The sequence below is a fragment of the Aotus nancymaae genome, unplaced genomic scaffold (assembly GCF_030222135.1).
Source record: "Aotus nancymaae isolate 86718 unplaced genomic scaffold, 86718_ANA_hifiasm-v0.15.2.pri h1tg000046l, whole genome shotgun sequence".
In the NCBI taxonomy this organism is placed as follows: Eukaryota; Metazoa; Chordata; class Mammalia; order Primates; family Aotidae; genus Aotus; species Aotus nancymaae.
In genome coordinates this window covers 9,508,538-9,526,300 of record NW_026988460.1, presented here as the reverse complement: position 1 = coordinate 9,526,300, position 17,763 = coordinate 9,508,538, and the positions used below count along the sequence as shown (strand labels likewise).

General features: G+C 47.0%; 1 pseudogene; it reads right to left on the bottom strand.

Annotated features, from left to right (window-relative positions):
- LOC105728195 (calcium-binding tyrosine phosphorylation-regulated protein-like) overlaps window positions 1-17,561 on the bottom strand; it is a 60,742-nt pseudogene extending 43,181 nt beyond the window's left edge.
- Between the last annotated feature and the right edge of the window lie 202 nt (window positions 17,562-17,763).

The window sequence follows — 17,763 nt, the reverse complement described above, 5'->3', positions numbered from 1 at the left end:
GAGGCCCCAGATTGGGGAGCACCACCACAGCGCTGGCCCTCCGGTCGCTGCACTCCCCGGTGGGGGCCGGGGACGCCCCACAGGACCCCTCCTCCGAAGACCCTCCGCCTTGCCCGACACGAGGCTCCCCACTACCTCGCTCGTTGCTCGAGACGCGCTGAGGCACAACTGTCTCCGAGGCTGCAGTGCCCTTTTTCTCCAGACTCTCCCCACCTCCTTTCTGGCTGCACTCTCAAGAGCTGCCTCCTTTTCCTCTTGCTGGCGGCTCCTGAGCAGACCTGATCAGTACAGGCCCTTCTATAGCCCCGGAGGCAGCAGGGCTAGCGTCGCAAAGGAGCAAGGAGGCCACAGCGGCCGCAGCCAATGGGGAGCCCAGAGCGACGAAGGCTTATTTCCCCTTTTCTGGCTACATCTGAAGGGATTTAGGTAAATTCATTTCCAAACAAACCGCCAGGAGTAGCTCAAAGCGACTGCCTCTCCGTCTTTGGTCGTTGGGCCTAAAATTAGAGCTGGTTTGGAAGGAAAGAAATAGACTTAGGCAGTGCCGTCTTGCTGTCACTGCTTCGCCGTTCCACACACTGCTTGTGGCCCCCATAAGCTATAGCTCTCTTCCGTCACCTGCAGGAAGAATAATTTCTGCCACGGTGCAGACACGAGGAGTGAACAATTTTATGTAACAACACTTTTTCTTTTGTGAGACTCGCCTGTGGAATGGGAGTTTAGCGTGAATCCTGAAACTTCCTGTTTCTCCGTAATTGAGATCAGACAACTATCCTCCCCCAAAAATACACTGTGAGCAACAGGTTGCAAGTGAAAGAGTTAACTGTGTAACTTCAGCTCAGTTTTACCAAACTAAAGAATGTTGCTTCATTTAAAAACGCCCACTCTCTGCTCTTTCACTCATTTAGTTTCAAGTATTTGGGCTGCGCTCCAAATAACACCATAAGCATGACTATCATCAGAGTATACGCAGCCTTAATTTTGATTCATTTTAAAATGTTTAAAAAGCAACTAGTTTAAACCAAAAGCATCGCCGGGGCAGATATCTGAAAAACCAAAACAAAATGAAACAAACAAAAAAAAAACCCTATTCTTTAATTCAGAAAAAATGAGGGATTCCAGAGCACTTTGCAATAAAAGGCAATGTTAAGGCCTCAGTCAGCATTAGCTGGGCCATTCATTAATCCATTTAACAATTATTACTGAGTGCCAGGCAAGCTCCCTCTTCTTCAGGAGATTACACACTGAAATAAAGAGAAAAAAAGAGGGCTTCCAGAGCACTTTGAAATAAAAGGCAGTGTTAAGGCCTCAGTCAGCATTAGCTGGGGCCATTCATTTATGGTTGTAAAAACTAACCTTGGTGGTCATCTAGAACATCTATTAGGTGTAAGGTATTATGCAGAAACACCTGTAACTCACAAAACAAGATTTTACTCTTTCCTCATTCCTTCTGTGACTGTTTTGACTGAGTCACTCTGAAATGCAAATTGTTACAATGAAAACATCTAACCAAGAATTTTTAAACCATTGCTCATCTGCTGCTTTGATTTCTTGAACTCTTAATGAGTTGATGTGGTTTCACAATCTTGACCTTGTGTTCAACTCCCTTTCAGTGACCAGTATTTTATTTTTTGGTCCCCAGTGATTTAAAATGCAAATCTACCTTCTTTTCTACTGCCCCCTCTCACATCCCAAATCCTTGCCCTGTGGAAGTCCATGGTTCTGGGTGTGGCCTCTGCATTCCTCTCCTCTTTCATCTCTCACCATGTGATTTCCACTTGACCCTCCAGAGTCTTGAACACATATGCCGTTTGTCACCTCTGTGCTTTTGCTCATCAGGTCCAAGGCCTTAGATGCTGCTCCAGCAAGTGTTTTCACCTGACTGCATCCTGCTTATGCTTTAAAACGCATCTCAGAAATCTCCTACTTTAGGAAGCCAGTGGGTTAGAAGCATTTTCTCAGTGGCCTCAGGATGGATCTCTATGATTTAACCTTGCTATATTATTCCATATAATTCTGCTTGTGTTTGACTCTTCTCCAAGATTTACTAAGTACTTAACCAAAGATGAATAGGGCAATGTTTCTCTAATCCACAACACCTGCATAAGAAATCATCCCAGGAGCTTGTTATAAATACCTTCCCAAGCCCTACCTAGAACCTTTCAAATTAGAATCTCTAGGTACAACACGGAAACTGACAACCACTGACCTCTAGGAGGAGGAGGAATTAAGCATGACATAGAGGTCACCTGGGTTTCAAGTGTGTTGCTTCTATTTCATACCCAAGTCAACTAGGTGATGGAGCTCAGCCCCCTTGCTAGTTTTCACAAGAAAGTTAAACTGTGCTCTTGGTGATTTTGGTATACTTTACTGAAGAAGAGGCATATCTGTTATGGACCAACTTTTTCCTCTTGCTCCCCTTATCCTTATCTCTTTCTGCATTTCCTCTTCTAGCTTCTAAAGTAGCTGCCTCAACTATTTATTGTCTAGATCTCGATTTAACAATTTTCTTTCTACAAAATATACCATCCACAGAAACCAAAACAGTACATCATGACTTTGTGAATGTGTATCTTCATGGTGTAAAGCCATATTTGACTACTTGCCACCACAATTTGCTTAAGGAAGAAATTCACTGGAAAAGTTTACACAGCAAAGGAAGTGCATGCACACGCGTGTGTGCTCATTTTAAAAATCAGATATGACTTGTCCTTTAACTTCAGTTGACAGAGACAGAAAAGTGAAAATTCTGTAAATAATTGACTTACACAGTATTTGACAATAAACATTCTAATTTTCTGTGACATCTGAATGTTATAATTCTTTATTCAGTAGAAGACAGCTATCAGCTGCTAAAATAAAAAAGGTACCTAACACAATAAAGGTAAAATCTTAGTTATATTAACCAGCAAGGTACATATTACATCATTATCAGACCATGCCTTCAAATGTGTCAAATTATAAAAATGTGTTCACGTGTTCAGCATACATAAAATATACACTAGAGATTTCTCTCATCATAGGCAAAATCTAATACAAAAATATATTTGACATTTATAAATTAGGAGATCCATTGAGAGCCTCCAAAATAGGAAAGGGGAAGGAGTGATGACAACATAAAAAAAGAAGCACACATAGATGTAAATACTTATATTATTATTTTCTTTATCAGCAAAGGCTTAAGAGCAGTTTACACCAAACCAAGTTACCAGGCAGATGACAATCAGTTCACAGGTTGGAAGAGTCGCAGGCCAGAAAATGTACTCATACCTCAGTCAACCTAATAGAACAGTGTACTCACACTGTGGTTTTGTTATTTTGGAGTCTAGAAGCTCCATCTACCCACTCTCCATGGTATACCACCATGTTAACACACATGTACCAAAGGGCCATCTGTTCCAAGCCTAGGAAAGGCTCTTAAAAAAAAAAAAAAAGGCATGGTTGGGCACGGTGGCTCATGCTTGTAATCCTAGCACCACTTTGGAGGCTGAGGGAGGTGACTCACAAGGTCAGGAGTTCAAGACCAGCCTGGCCAACATGGCAAAACCCCGTCTCCACTAAAAATACAAAAATGAGCTGGGCATGGTGGTGCACACCTGTAATCCCACATACTCAGGAAGCTGAGGCAGAAGAATCACTTGAACCAACGCCGGGGTTGCAGTGAGCTGAGATCATGCCATTGTACTCCAGCCTGGGTGACGGAGTGAGACTCTGTCTCAAAAAAAAAAAAAAGGAGAAAAAAGTGCAGAATCCTGGGGGGACATGTCAGGGTGTTCAGGCAGAAGGCCATGACGCCCCCCCCATTCCCGACCAAGGGATTCCTGGTGCCAGTGAGGGCTGAGCCAAGAGGGACAGGCACAGGTGTGCCCCTTTAGGGGCCATCTCCCTCCAGACCAGCCTCCCCAGTGCTGCCCTCGTGGGCCGCAGTCTCTCCCAAAGCTTGCTCCCCAGGAGGCAATAGAAGCACCTCATCCTGGCATTTAGCAACCGTAGGAATCCAGCACCACTTTCTCCTTCCCGCCTGTGCCTGCTGCCTCCACCTAAACGTAGAAAGACCTACATTTCCTAGTGGCCGTGCCCTCTGTGTGGTGGCTGTCATCCATGCAGGGCTATTCCTGGGGAGCCCTTCCCTTCCCCACCTCCAGTGCACCTACCGGGCCCCTACTATTAATAGCAGCACCTCTGCCTGGGGTCCCCGAGAGGCTGGGGTGGGAGAGAGGCAGTCCAGCAGGCAGAAATCCATGTCCCCAAATGGTGGCAAGTGTGCGAGGTGTGAGTATGTGAGTGCGTGTGTGTGTGGGGGGGTGGCTAGAGGTTTCTGCACCATGGCAGAAGGAAGGCAGAAGCAGTTCTGGGATCCAGGGCAGAAGAGGCTCCTCTGTGTCCGGGGCTCAGGGACGCTGCCCAGAGTGCCAGATATCTCAGCTGGGACTGAAGGGACAGGAGGGCACCCAGTGCAGGAAGGTAAGTGGGGGACTCTAGGCAGTGGGGACTGTTTGTAGGAAACATGATGGCTTGACCCACATGGGCACAGGCACACAGGGTGGTCTGTAAGGCAGGGCCGTGGGGAGAACAGGTTGCCCAGGCAAGCCCTGGTGGACAAGGAGGAGGGCTTCTCCTTGAAGGTCTCAGGGCCAGCCGGTGGGTGGTGTAGGCCAGAGGTGGCTTTTCCTTGGATCCCTCTGGGAGCCTGAAAGGAGGGGTGTGGGTGGGGGAGGCTGGAGGCAGTGAGGCTAGCGAGGAGGCAAAGTTCAGTTGAGCCCACTCCCAGGTCAGGAGCAGAGTCAGGGTCTCAGGGCTGTGGCCCAGCGAGGGGCTCAGAACTATTCCACAGCCCCGGCCCTGGAATACAGGCTCAGCCTCTGTCCTGGGACTCGAGCACTCCCAACCTGGCCCCAGTCACTCGTTCAAGACTAGCACATCCCTCCAGAGAGCCACCCTCGGTCATCCTGGGCCTTTGCAGAGGCTACCCTCCTGCCCTTGTCTCTACTCACTTAGGCGACCCCTCCTCACACCGCAGGGCTCAGCACACTGGCCTCCAGAAAGCCCCGCTTCCTCCCTCACCAGTGCTGACCTGCGGCCCAGGCCACTCTTCTCTGGCCCCCATTTCACCTGGTGCTCCTCATGCTGAAGGAGCTTCATGGCTGGGGGGCCTTCCTGATGAGGCTATGGGCTCGTGGAAGGTAGGCTATGTCTGTTTCCTCTGTGTCCATTACATAATCTCAACCACATGAGGAAGGAAACACCCTACAAGGAAAGGAAAATATTCTCTCCCTTTTCAATGGTTGAGACCAACCGTTCAGAGATGAAAGAAAAGGAATTGAATATTTTGCATGTGGACATTAGGAGATCTTCAAAATCCAAAAGCTATTTCAGATTTTGAAATTACAAATGATTGAAAACCACCATGGCACCTGTAAACCTATGTAACAAACCTGCACAATCTATACATGTACCCCAGAACTCAAAGAGTATAATAAAAAAATTATAGAAAAAGAAACTACAAGTGAAAATGCCGTTGAAGTGTTGTACCAGTTTAAATGGCTAGGAAACTAAATATCAATCTCTATAACCCATCTAGACAAAAGCACTTTTCTTTTTAAAAGAGGAAGATGTTTTGGGGACCAAAAGTGAGAAAATCTCTGTGAACGATCCCTAGCCATGACTGGCTCATGCTCAGAACTCTGAACGATCCCTAGCCACGACTGGCTCATGCTCAGAACTCTGAATGACCCCCAGCCGTGATTGGCCCCTGCTTTGCTCTGATGTCATGAAAAGCCTTTGTGATGGAATCACAGGGCCTATATAAGGGCCTGGCTGGGTCATGGTTTTTGGTCTGAGATATCCCTGGAAGCTTGTTTGGTGACCTGTGGATTCAGACCAGCGATTGCCGAGTGGTGTGGTGTGTGTGCGTGTCTGTGCATGTGCGTGTGCGTGTGCGTGTTTTATCTGTGTTTCTGTGTGTGGGGGGGGTTGGGTGTGGGGGGGTTTGGGGTGGGGGAGGGTTTCTGTGGGGGGGGGTTGGTGTTTTTCTAGTTAGCGTTGTTAGTGTAGTTAGTATAGTCACTATCGTTGCTTAGTATTTTAGCGTACTTTGGTATAGTCAGTATTGTTGCTTAATATTTTAGCATAGTTAGTATAGTTAGTATTGTTGCTTAGTAGTTAGTCGTGTAGTTAGTGTAGAGAGGCATCAGGCACCATGGGGCAGACACTGGCCCACGCCCCACCTGACCAGGGGCTACAGTGTTACCAAACGCTGGAACTCATTGGCCGTGGTGCCTTCAGCGAGGTGAAGCTGGCCCGCCACTTGCTGTCTGGGACCCAGGTGGCCGTGAAAACCACCCACAAAACTGGCGCCCGTGTCGCCATTAGCCAGACAGAGCTGACGATTTTAAAGTCTGTGCACCACGCCAATATCGTAGAACTATTTCAGATCATCGACACCACAGATGCATGCCATTTAATATTGGAGTATACCTCAGGAGGAGACCTGCACCAGTGGCTGTACCGCAACCACGTGACAGAGGAGGAGGCCCGGGCAAAGTTCCAGCAGATGCTGTCGGCCATGGAGTACTGCCACGCGAGAAGAATAGCACAAGGGACCTGAAGCCGGAAAACATCCTGTTGGATGGTGAAGGAAATATAAAAATTGCCGATTTCGGATTGGCAACAACTTACGATGAGGGGCAGTGGCTGACAACACGTTGTGGCACCTTCCTCTACATGGCCCCAGAAGTCATCCTGGGCCAGGGCTACCAATGCCCCGCCATGGATGTTTGGAGCCTAGGCGCCACTTTGTACGAGATGGTGTCGAGGGATCTACCCTTCTTCTCAAAGAGTCGTATGGTCCTCCAAGCAAAAATTCGATCTGGAAGGTACATCTGCCCCTCTTCCTTCTCAAAAGGCCTGGAAAGTCTAATGAAAAAACTGTTACTGACAGATCCCAGGGAGCGGCCCACAGTACAGCAAGTTCTCAGGGACTCGTGGGTCAACAACGGCCAGCAGTTGCCTCTGACAACTCATGAAAAGCAAATCCTGGAACACCCAAATGCTGAAACGATCCAGGTCTTGGTGGCCATGGGATTCAGGGCTAAGACAGTCTCCAAGGCAATTAAAGAAAACTTATATAATTATCCCATGGCCACCTACCTTTTTGCTGATAGAATAAGAAAGCGAGCCGATAACAGACTACGGTCCCTTGCTCCTGGGGATCCCACCTGTTCTCCATCCACTCAAGTTTCCAGTTCACCTGCCGGCCCGCAAGTTTCCAGTTCACCTGCCGGCCCGCAAGTTTCCAGTTCACCTGCCGGCCCGCAAGTTTCCAGTTCACCTGCCGGCCCGCAAGTTTCCAGTTCACCTGCCGGCCTGAAGAGGAAGACAGAGAGTTTTAATCCAGACCCCCAGCATGCCCCCATGGCCTCCCCGACCATCAAGAGATCCATCAGCAATTGTGGAGATTTAGAAACCTCGGCTCAGCAAGCCCTCCAGCGTGACCCCGTGGCCTCTTCCATTGCGAGCTCCAACGGCAGTGGTGGGGATTCAGAAACCTCGGCTCAGCAAGCCCTCCAGCGTGACCCCGTGGCCTCCTCCATTGCGAGCTCCAACGGCAGTGGTGGGGATTCAGAAACCTCGGCTCAGCAAGCCCTCCAGCGTGACCCCGTGGCCTCCTCCATTGCGAGCTCCAACGGCAGTGGTGGGGATTCAGAAACCTCGGCTCAGCAAGCCCTCCAGCGTGACCCCGTGGCCTCCTCCATTGCGAGCTCCAACGGCAGTGGTGGGGATTCAGAAACCTCGGCTCAGCAAGCCCTCCAGCGTGACCGCGTGGCCTCCTCCATCGGGAGCTCCATTGGCAGTGGTGGAGATTTACAAACCTGGGCGCAGCAAGCCCTCCAGCGTGACCTCGTGGCCGCAGCCTCCATCAAGTGCTCCAAGGGCAGTGAAGATTTAGAAACTTTGGCTCAACAACCCTTCCAGCACGACCTCATGGCCGCCTCCTCCACCCAGAGCACCACCCAGAGAACCCTGGCTCAACAATCATCACAGGAAGCCAGCGTCCTCGAAGCTAGGCAGCCCGAGGCTGTGTTGGCCCAGCCAACAAGAAGCCGGGGCTGCCGCAGAGCTGCCAGGCGATGCATTTCAATACTAATGAGATGCTTCTGCCTGTGCCCACCCAAGAGAAGAAGCCGCTCAACATAGTTGGGCGGCTGATAAAATCAGGTAGGTGGGGCGGTGAAGCCACACTTCTTGTATTTTACTATATTTATTCTGTCATTATTAGTATTGTTTTAATTGGCAAATCGTGCTGCTTGTACATTCATGGGGTGCAGTGTGAGGATTAGATAGCTGTGTGCACCGTGGAATGAGGAAATCCCACTACTCAGCATCTCCACCACCTCAGAGAGACCAATTCCACGTGATGCCCCAGAAGTGTTGATCTGAACCAGTTGACCCCACTGAAGTAGCCAGTAGATGGATGGTGACCCGGGGCCAGAGAGTGGCAGAGGGAGGGAATGGGGGGTGTCGGTCAAAGGACCAAAGTCTAGACAGGAGGAAGAGGTTTTGGCTCTCGTGCACAGCAGGGTAACCAGAGTCGATAAGAACGTATTGCATTTTGCAAAACAGGTCCATGTCAAATGTCTCTGCATTTAGACTGGAGAGGACGAAGGCCCTGAGGTCCAGGAACATTGAAACCTGACAGTGGATGCCAACGGCTGTGGGGAGGAGTCGGGTGAGACGCCCATGTTGGAGCAACGTCGGAGCCTGCAGCACTTCTCCGCTGCCCTATTTTATCTTTGTTAATAAAGATTGTTCCTCATAGATGACCATTTCTTCCTTCTTGCAAATCTTGTAGTAGCGTTGGAAAGGTGGCAGGTGGGTTGCAGACACTCTGCTGCTTTGCGCCCTCCCTGCACGGGACCCGGGCTAAGAGAAGGGCACGGCGTGAGGCAAAGGAAAAGGCAGATTTACTAGCAGCTGCCTTAGTTGAAAGAAAAGCTGGGATAATGAAAGGATGTGGAGGAGGACGTGGAAGAGGGCAAGAAAAAAATATAGCTAAACCAGAGTCTAAAACCCGGCCCAGACTGGAGAGAGATCAATGTGCAGTGTGGAAAAAGAAAGGGCATTGAAAGTATGCATGCCCCAAAGGAACGGTCTATAAAGATCATGGGGTTTATCCCCATGCAATAGCTAGTGGTGGGATATTATCCAAACTGGTGGGTCACTGTCTTACACTATTACCATTGGGGCTATAGGAATATCAGGTAAAAACAAACAAAAACAAACCCTTTTGCCAGTCAAAATATGTCACTGGAAGGCAAGAGGTGCGGCACAAGTGCTGATATCTTCCCAGCTGCCCTGTTCCTTTGTTGGGGAGGAATCTGCTCCAAAAACTACAAGTACAAATTTCTTTTAAGCCTAAAGATAACATGACTTTAGGTTTTAAGTAACCAAAGGCTATGGTATTAGCCTTCACAATACCACAAGCTGAGTGGCAATTATTTGCTAGGGATATGAAGGGACCTATAAAGCAAACTTGGGGCCAATGAAGGAAGTTATATTCAGAATTAATTAGTAAATTCCCAGAGGTACGGGCTGAAAACAATCCACCTGAGCTAGCCATCAATCATGCTCCAGTGGTAGCAGAACTAACAGTGGGAGTCAGCCCAGTCCGGCTACACCAGTATCCCATACCACAGGAGGCTGTTTTAGGCATAGCAAAGCATCCAGAGTGGCTAATAAACATGGCATTTTGGAACCATGCCAGTCACCCTGGAACATCCCACCCTTATCAAAGAAACGGCTGCCTAGAAATAAATTGTGCCATACCTGTGATAATTATAGGCCAGGGCGGAACCTACGAGCTGTAAACCAAGCAACAGTAACTATTCACCCAGTAGTTCCAAACCCATACACTCTGCTCTCCCTAATTCCCTCCAATGCAGTATTGTTGACTTTTTAAACTAAAAGAATGTTTTCTTCCGCCTTCGACCCCAGGCCAGTCAGTCAATCCATCTTTGCCCTTCAATGGGAAAAACTCCAGTATACTTGGAAGGAGCTTCCCCAAAGGTTCAAAAACTCCCCCACAATTTTCAGTGAGGCCCTAGCATCAGACCTTAATGCTTACACCCCACCAGATAAAAACTGTGTCCTTCGGCAGTATGGAAATGACCTTCTCCTAGCAGCACCCACTATCGAAAATTGCCATGAAGGAACCCCAAACCTCCACCTTCTGTGGAAGGCAAGGTGTAAAGTATATAAAAAGGAAGGAAAAAAAGCCCAGATTTCGTGCGAAGGAGTCACATACTTGGGGTTTGCCATAAGCCACAGACAGACAGCGTGTGTTAGGCAGTGCATGCAAGGAAGCTGTCTGTAGAATTCTCACCCCAACCTCCCAGTAACTAGTCACAGGGTTCTTAGGGGCAACAGGGTTCTGCCATATTTAAATCCCAAATTTCTCACTAATGGCAAAATAAATATATAAATCCACAAATGGGAGGGGGAAGAAAACCCTTTATCTGTGGGCCTGAGCAACAAAAAGCATTTAATACAATCAAGAAGGCTCTAGTTGAGGCACCTGCTTTAGGACTGCCAGACATAACTAAACCCGTTCTCCTGTATGTTCATGAGCAGAAGGGAATGGCCATCAGAGTTTTAACCCAATCCTGGAATCATGGCATCACCCAATAGCCTGCCTATCAAAGCAACTGGACTCGGCGGCTCAGGACGGCCATCCTGTTTCAAGGCTCTTGCTGCTACAAGTGCTGATAAATTTACTCTGGGAAAGCAGTTAACTGTATGGGTACCACACTCTGTTTTAACACTAATGGAGCAAAGAAGGCACCATCGGTTGTCAAATCCTAGAATGATCCACTTTCAGGGCTTTTATGTAAAAACTCCACATAACCTTAGAAACTATAAACACTCTCAACCCTGCCTCCCTCCTCCCACTGGAAACAGAAGCTCCCCTATATAACTGTATAGAGACAGTAGATAGAGTATTCTCAAGTAGAAGGGACCTTATAGATCGGCCCCTCCAAAATCCAGATGTCAAGTACTTTACAGCTGGTAGCAGCTTTGTAACAGAAGAAGTCAGACGGGCAGGATATGCAGTTGTAACTCTAAATTCAGTGGTAGACGCCCAAAGCCTGCCGACAGGAACCCCAGCCCCTAGAGCAGAGCTAATAGCCTTAACGCAGGCATTGCTGTTAGCAAAAGGTAAAAGAGTCAACGTATATACTAATTCAAAGTATGCCTCTGCTATGCTACATGTACATGGGAGCATATACAAGAAAAAAGGACTCCTAACTGCCCAAGGAACAAGTGTAGGGTATCCAGAAAAAATCCTACAACTTTTAGATGCAGTATGGGAACCTAAGAAAAGAGCTGTTATATATTGCCAAGGCCAGCAAAAAGGTGGGACCCTAGAGGCAAGAGGAAACAGAAAAGCAAATGCAGAAGCTAGACGTGCAGCGATAAATACTCCGCTTTCCAGCACGGTAGGTAGGAAGGCAGCTACTGCCATGCCTCTCCTCCCAGAACCCTTGCCTAAAGAGAAGCCAAATTACTCCCCAAATGACAGGACCTGGTTTGCTCAGGAAAACAGAGCTTATACAAAAAAAAAGGCTGGTGGAGGTTCTGAAACAGAAAATTAGTTTTTCCTGAAGTAATAGCCCTCAGGTTTGTAAAACTGTTCCACCAAGAAACTCATATGGGAAAACAGCACTAGAAACACTAGTCGGGTGCCACTTCTATGTGCCACTGCTCACTGTCACCTCCCGAGCCGTCTGTAAACAATGCTTAACCTGTGCTCAGAATGACCAATGGCAAGGGCCATTTTGGCCCCGGGGAATTGAAAAAGTAGGAGTAACCCCATGTGAGAACTTGCCTGTAGATTTTTCTGAAACGCCCCAAGCAGGAGGCTATCGGTTTATGCTGGTGTTTGTCTGCACCTACTCCGGGTGGGTAGAAGTTTTCCCCACCTGCACTGAAAAAGCCATGGAGGCAACTCAAGCATTATTAACAGATAGTATTCCTAGATTTGGGCTGCCTCTGACTCTCAGGTCTGACAATGAACCGGCATTTGTAGCTCAGACTGTTTAAAATCTCCCTCAACTGTTGGAAATCACATACTGCCTACCGTCCCCAGAGTTCAGGGAAGGTAAAGCAAATAAACCGGACACTGAAACAATTCCTAAAGAATTCTGTCAGGAAACACACTTATGGTGGGATCAAGCCTTGCCCATGGTCCTTCTCCGAGTCAGATGCACCCCAACCAAACAGACCTAATATTCGCCTTATGAAGTTTTGTTTGGGAAACCACCCCCACCCAACACGGGTAAAAGAAAATCTTTAAAAAAAAAAAAATAGGAAAAATAAACATTAAGGAGATAAATGCAGGCCCTAGGTAAAGCCATGAAACAAAGCTGGGTACAAAAAAGAATACCTATAAGTTTAACAATTCCAATCCATTCATTTAAACCCAGAGACTCTGTCTGGGTTAAGAAGTACAACCCATCCACATTGGGCCCTTTTATTGTAACCTTATCCACCCCTACTTCTGTTAAAGTTGCTAAAGTTGTTCTCTGGATTCGTCACAGCCAGTTAAGGCCAACAGCCTTAACTGTGAACAGTGAACAAGTGAACCAGTCAGCCAGATCCGGACTAACCCAACAGGCTAACCTTGAGACATGTCATCGACAAGGACCAGGACCAGCTCGGTCCGGTCCCAGATGCAGACGACCCTGAGAAACCATCGAGCCCTGCTCTAGTCACACAACCAGAAGCTGACTAGTCAACGCATGGCCGAAGCTCGAGGAATCTCCACCGATAAGCAAACGTAAACTAAAATCTTAAGCAAAATCTTAAGCCTTGTTATTTTAACAATATTAAGTATCCTGTTACTATGTTGACATTGCTGCAAAGCTTTGCTCCCAGGAGAAAGCATTCCTTGTCCAGTCTTAGTGTAAAAATGTTACCTTTCATTTTGCTCACGTTAGCCCTATGGCAAATCTACTAAGCGAGGAAGTCCTATACGGGTGTCCTATGTGCACCCACACTACATAAATAGGGAATACACAAGTTAAAACTTTACTATGCCAAACACATCATGAGTGTAAAGCAGCTTCCCTAGGAACTTGCATGTATAATCAAACTACCTATTCAATTTGTAATCCAGGTAATAATCAGTCTTATGTGTGCTATAACCCCAAACTTTTACCTGGGGTATGGTAAGAAGACTCCTATGTCTTCTTTTTCTGCGAAGACATAGGAGTGATAGACTGTCAGTATTGCTCCTGTTACATGGTCAAGTGAAGCTTTGACAATTTTATCCTAAGACATAATATGTGCATGATATAACAGAAGGAAATGTAAAAACATAATTAAATAAATTTATTTATATGTATGTATCTGCCCAGAAAAGTATGTATGCCTGGTTAACATGAATTGAGTACATACTCTGAGCCAGACAATGGTCTAGAAGTTTTGTACACTTTTTTCTTTTTTCCATTTAATCCTTTATCAGTATCTCCTGTTAAATCTCCAAGTTCTCTTTCTTTTACTCCAGCCAGTTGGTGGCAGCTATCTGGTATGACAACATCTTGTCTCTCCCAGTAGCTTCTGTATCAGAGCTGGGAGAGTCTCTTATGGAAATATTCTGATACACATGTGCAAACCTACATATGCAACAGAGGGAACACTTTTATGGGCCAACCAAGAATGGGAGGTTTTATGTAAATACTCCTCCCCTCCTTAATCCCTTGGAGACAATTCTATAATGCAATCTACACAGTCCTTAAAAAACCTGCAACAGGGCCAAGCCCCAGTGTCCACGGCCACGAACGGCTCAGAACAAAACCTTGGATTAGGTTTTCCTTCCTCCCTGTTTCACCTGCTTCCACTCCTTGAGATCCCTTTGCAGTGCAAACCACCTGCACCCAATCCCTTACCTTAGGCTCTCTGGGGGAAACCCAGGAGAAATAAATGACCCAATAAGGAAGGTACTGTATTATGTCCATTTTAAAATGAAGATCCTGAGGCGCAAGGAGGTTAAGTTGCCCAGGCTCACACAGTAAGTATTGACACCTGGATATGAATCCAGCTCACAGCCATGTGCTCTTTACCATGAGAGAGTATTGCTTCTCCAGCTTCATTAGAACCATACAGATGAGGGAGGATACTCCCCAAGAGGACCATGCTCCCTGAAGAAGGCAGATAAGCTGGAATGCCAAGTAAATCAAGCAAACACATGCACGTCTCCATAAAACAACCATGCAAATCCATACAACCTTCTCTTTTTCTGCTATGTCGACTTCAAACCCTACCATTCATTTCATTTCAGAACCTGTACTACTGATTATATTAGAAGTAAAAAGACCACAAGGTCTGATAAAATCATCGGCAAGGATTCCTCCCTTTTTTCACTTCTGTCTTCATTCTACTGCCTAGGGGGCGTAAAGCGAAGTTCCACCCTAGAGACAAGCCTGTTCATTGAGACAAAGACTTAGAAACCCAGCCTCACTCCTTGGTGCCCAGCACAAACATATCCATCTAGTGACTTGGGGAGCAAAAGCATTTTGCTAGGGTAGCATAAAGTATTTGAGCAAATAAACCAAAAACTGATGTTTTAAAAAGTTGGATGTAGAAAGCATAACAGTTACCATTTATTGAGTATTTACTATATACATGTCAGGGTATGTAAAAAACTGGAAAATACAGACTTATTTTAAAGGTATCTTAGTTACATTTTCAATTATGGTTTTTGCAGATATTTATTCCAGAAGTACCTTTAAAATGAAAGCAATGAGTCCAATTATAAATAATCTAAAAAATGCAACTGAGTACCTTACTGCAAAGCTGCGTATTAGTAACTGAGTACAACTTAGTGCCCAGTGTCTCGATTTCTATCTATTGTATTGTCTATGTGTCCCTAGCATAAACCCTTGGGGGATAAAGCCCTCTCAAGCAAGTAACATGTTGGAAAGAAATTTTCTTTCTGTGGTTGCCAGACTGTCCCAGTATGTAAAACCTATAAGCTTTGGTTTTAAAGCTGGATGATGCAGAAATGATTGAATTCAGCAGTTTAAATCTAGGTACTGATACTCTCTGGAACATTTAAGGGTATAACTGACTTTTAGCTATATTTTAAAGGGGTTACTGGATTTTTTTCTTTTTTTTCCCACAGAGCTCCAACCACTGAATGTCAGTGTAGTCTGGACGCCATCATGCCCCAACATGAGGTGGCAGCCTGCCTCCTGACCACAGTTGGCATTGTACATATCCAGCCTCATAATGAAGAAAGTTCAAGGCCATCTCTCCTGACACGTGGAGAATCTGTACCCACTCAGATGGTGCGGCTTCTTTCCTACCTGCTGAGACTCAATGATGGAAGCACTAGTTTTCCTGCAGGCCCACACACGTTTTTGAGGTATTTCCACCCATCACTCTCCTCCCACAATGTTCTCAAAAATTCGTCTCAAGTAGCGAGAAGCCATGACCCTTAACTCCTTTTTATTCCAGAGTTCTTTCTAAAAGTTAAGAGCAACAACTCAAAGAGCACCGCCTGGGTTCCTATCCTACTTTCCCCCACTCTCAGCTGTGGGAGCCTTGGGTATATTATTTAACCTTTCCCTCTCTCAGCTGTGCCTTTGCAAAACATTGGCCATAGCATAATACCTATCTCAGGGTTATAAAGAATAAATGAGATACATGTTATCTTGCTAAATACATTTTGTGGTAAATACCAAAAATCAAAAAATTTCGGGATCAGCTGTGGCTTGGATCCAAGATCTCTATTTCAAGATCACACATTAGTGTATGCACAACTAACCTAGGTGTTTTCCTTTGTGGCTCCAATACACAATCTCAATTTCTGCCTATGTTTAGCTGCTCAGTTCAATTCAAAACAGGTCCCATAAAATAACTTTATTCTCAATGTCTTAGAGTTAATATTTTTCCCAGTCTATCTCCTTGACTTTTTTTACTCAGCTTTTATGTTTGATCTTCTTCCATGTGTCTTAAAATATCAATCTTTTTCTCCCTTTTATGTGCAATACTCTTAATTCACAATTCCTACATCATTTATTCATTCTTTCAAAGATGTCACCAAGTGTTTACCATATGCTAACTGGGAGAATAGCAGGAAAAATAAGACAAAAACAGCCCTATTGATATGGTGCCTTTTGTTATACAACACAAACTGGTAGTCTAAAAAGAAAGAAAAAATAGCACAGTATAAGAAATATTCAGACCTTTTTTCCTGAGGGCTTAAAAACTACAAAAGAGAAATTGTGTGACAAGTAAACCTTTAACATCCCCCCATCAACATCCTCTGATGAAACTCCATCTTGAAACCAGACTGGTGCTTAAGAACGACATATTCTAAGTAAATTGAAGTTGTTTTTCAGACCAAAGTAGGGAAAATGGCCGATTTAAAAGTAAAAGAGCTTTAGTGAAAAGTCCATAGTTGTGAGGTATTTGCTTTGCCACTAAGAAGGTGGAAGCTCTGCTGGGTAGAAACCGTCATTCTTTGAGGTCTGAGATTTCAGGCATCACTCCCTCTCTCCCCTCTCATTCTTACAAACTCGGCCTCTCCATCACAGCTGCACATTGGTTCTCTCATTCAACCAAACCACAGCGTTTCCAAAGTGTGAAGCATATGGCCCTTAAACGTGTTCGGGAAAGCTGCTAATCAACATCCTTATGGCTTGTCATCAATCAGACTGCAAATCACAAACTTGCTTCCTTCCACCGGAGAACAGACACTCCAGGCGGCCAACGAAATAAAGGTTCCTTCCACTCCCACAGGAAAACTACCAGGTTTCAGTTCTTTAGCTTTTAACACAAATAAAAAATTAACTGAACACACGTGTTTCCCACCATTCTCAAGGCAGAGGGATGAGTGGGCAGAGCTGGGCTGAAGTTTTTAAATTTCGGCACAGCAAAGCAATTGTGCGTATGTTTGGAACAATAAAAGCGTCTGGAATGCACAAGGATGCAGAGCCGCGCGAGGCGCGAGGAGCAGGCAGCTGGTGGGCTCCGAGTCACAACGGCTGCCAGGGCAGCACGCGAGCCAGAGTCACGACGGACCCGGGTCCCAGGCCGCTGCCGTCTCACATCGCATCCGGTCCCAAGTCCAGCTGTCCTGCCCAGAGAAGCCCACCGGCACCGGGCACATCTCTGGGAGGGCGAGGAAGAGAGAAAGTGAGGGAAGACGGCGGGCGCGGGGCGGGTGCGCAACGGGTCCCGGGAGGGAAAGGACCACGGAGTCCGGCGTGGGGAGTGCGGGGGAGGCAGATTCTCTCCGGCCGCAGATGTAGCCCGGGAGGTGAACTGATGACCGAAGGAGGGGAAGGGGGCTCCCGAGCCCGTGAGCCGGTCACGGGGCGCGGCAGCGACGGGGTTGGGGAGGCGGGGGCCCGCGGGTCACCTGTATTGTTGGAAAAGCTGGTCCGACTCCCTGAAGCCCTTGTTGAGCAGCATGTTGATGCCGGCCGGGGCGAGCTCTGCGTCCGAATCTCCGTCGTCCCGCCGCCGCGCAGAATCGGCCATGGAAGCAGGAGGCCCTGCGCTGGGCCGAGGCGAGGTCGGGAGCAGCTGCTGCGGCCCCGCGCGCCCAGAGAAGGCTTAACCTGCTGGAGCCCAGCACAGCCAGAAGGAGAGGGACGAGGAGAGGGGAATATAGAGGAGGGAAGGGCCGCGGAGGGAGGAGCCGCGATTCGGCTGCTGCAGCCGCGAAGTTGGGCGTCTGGGCGCCGCTGCGGGAAT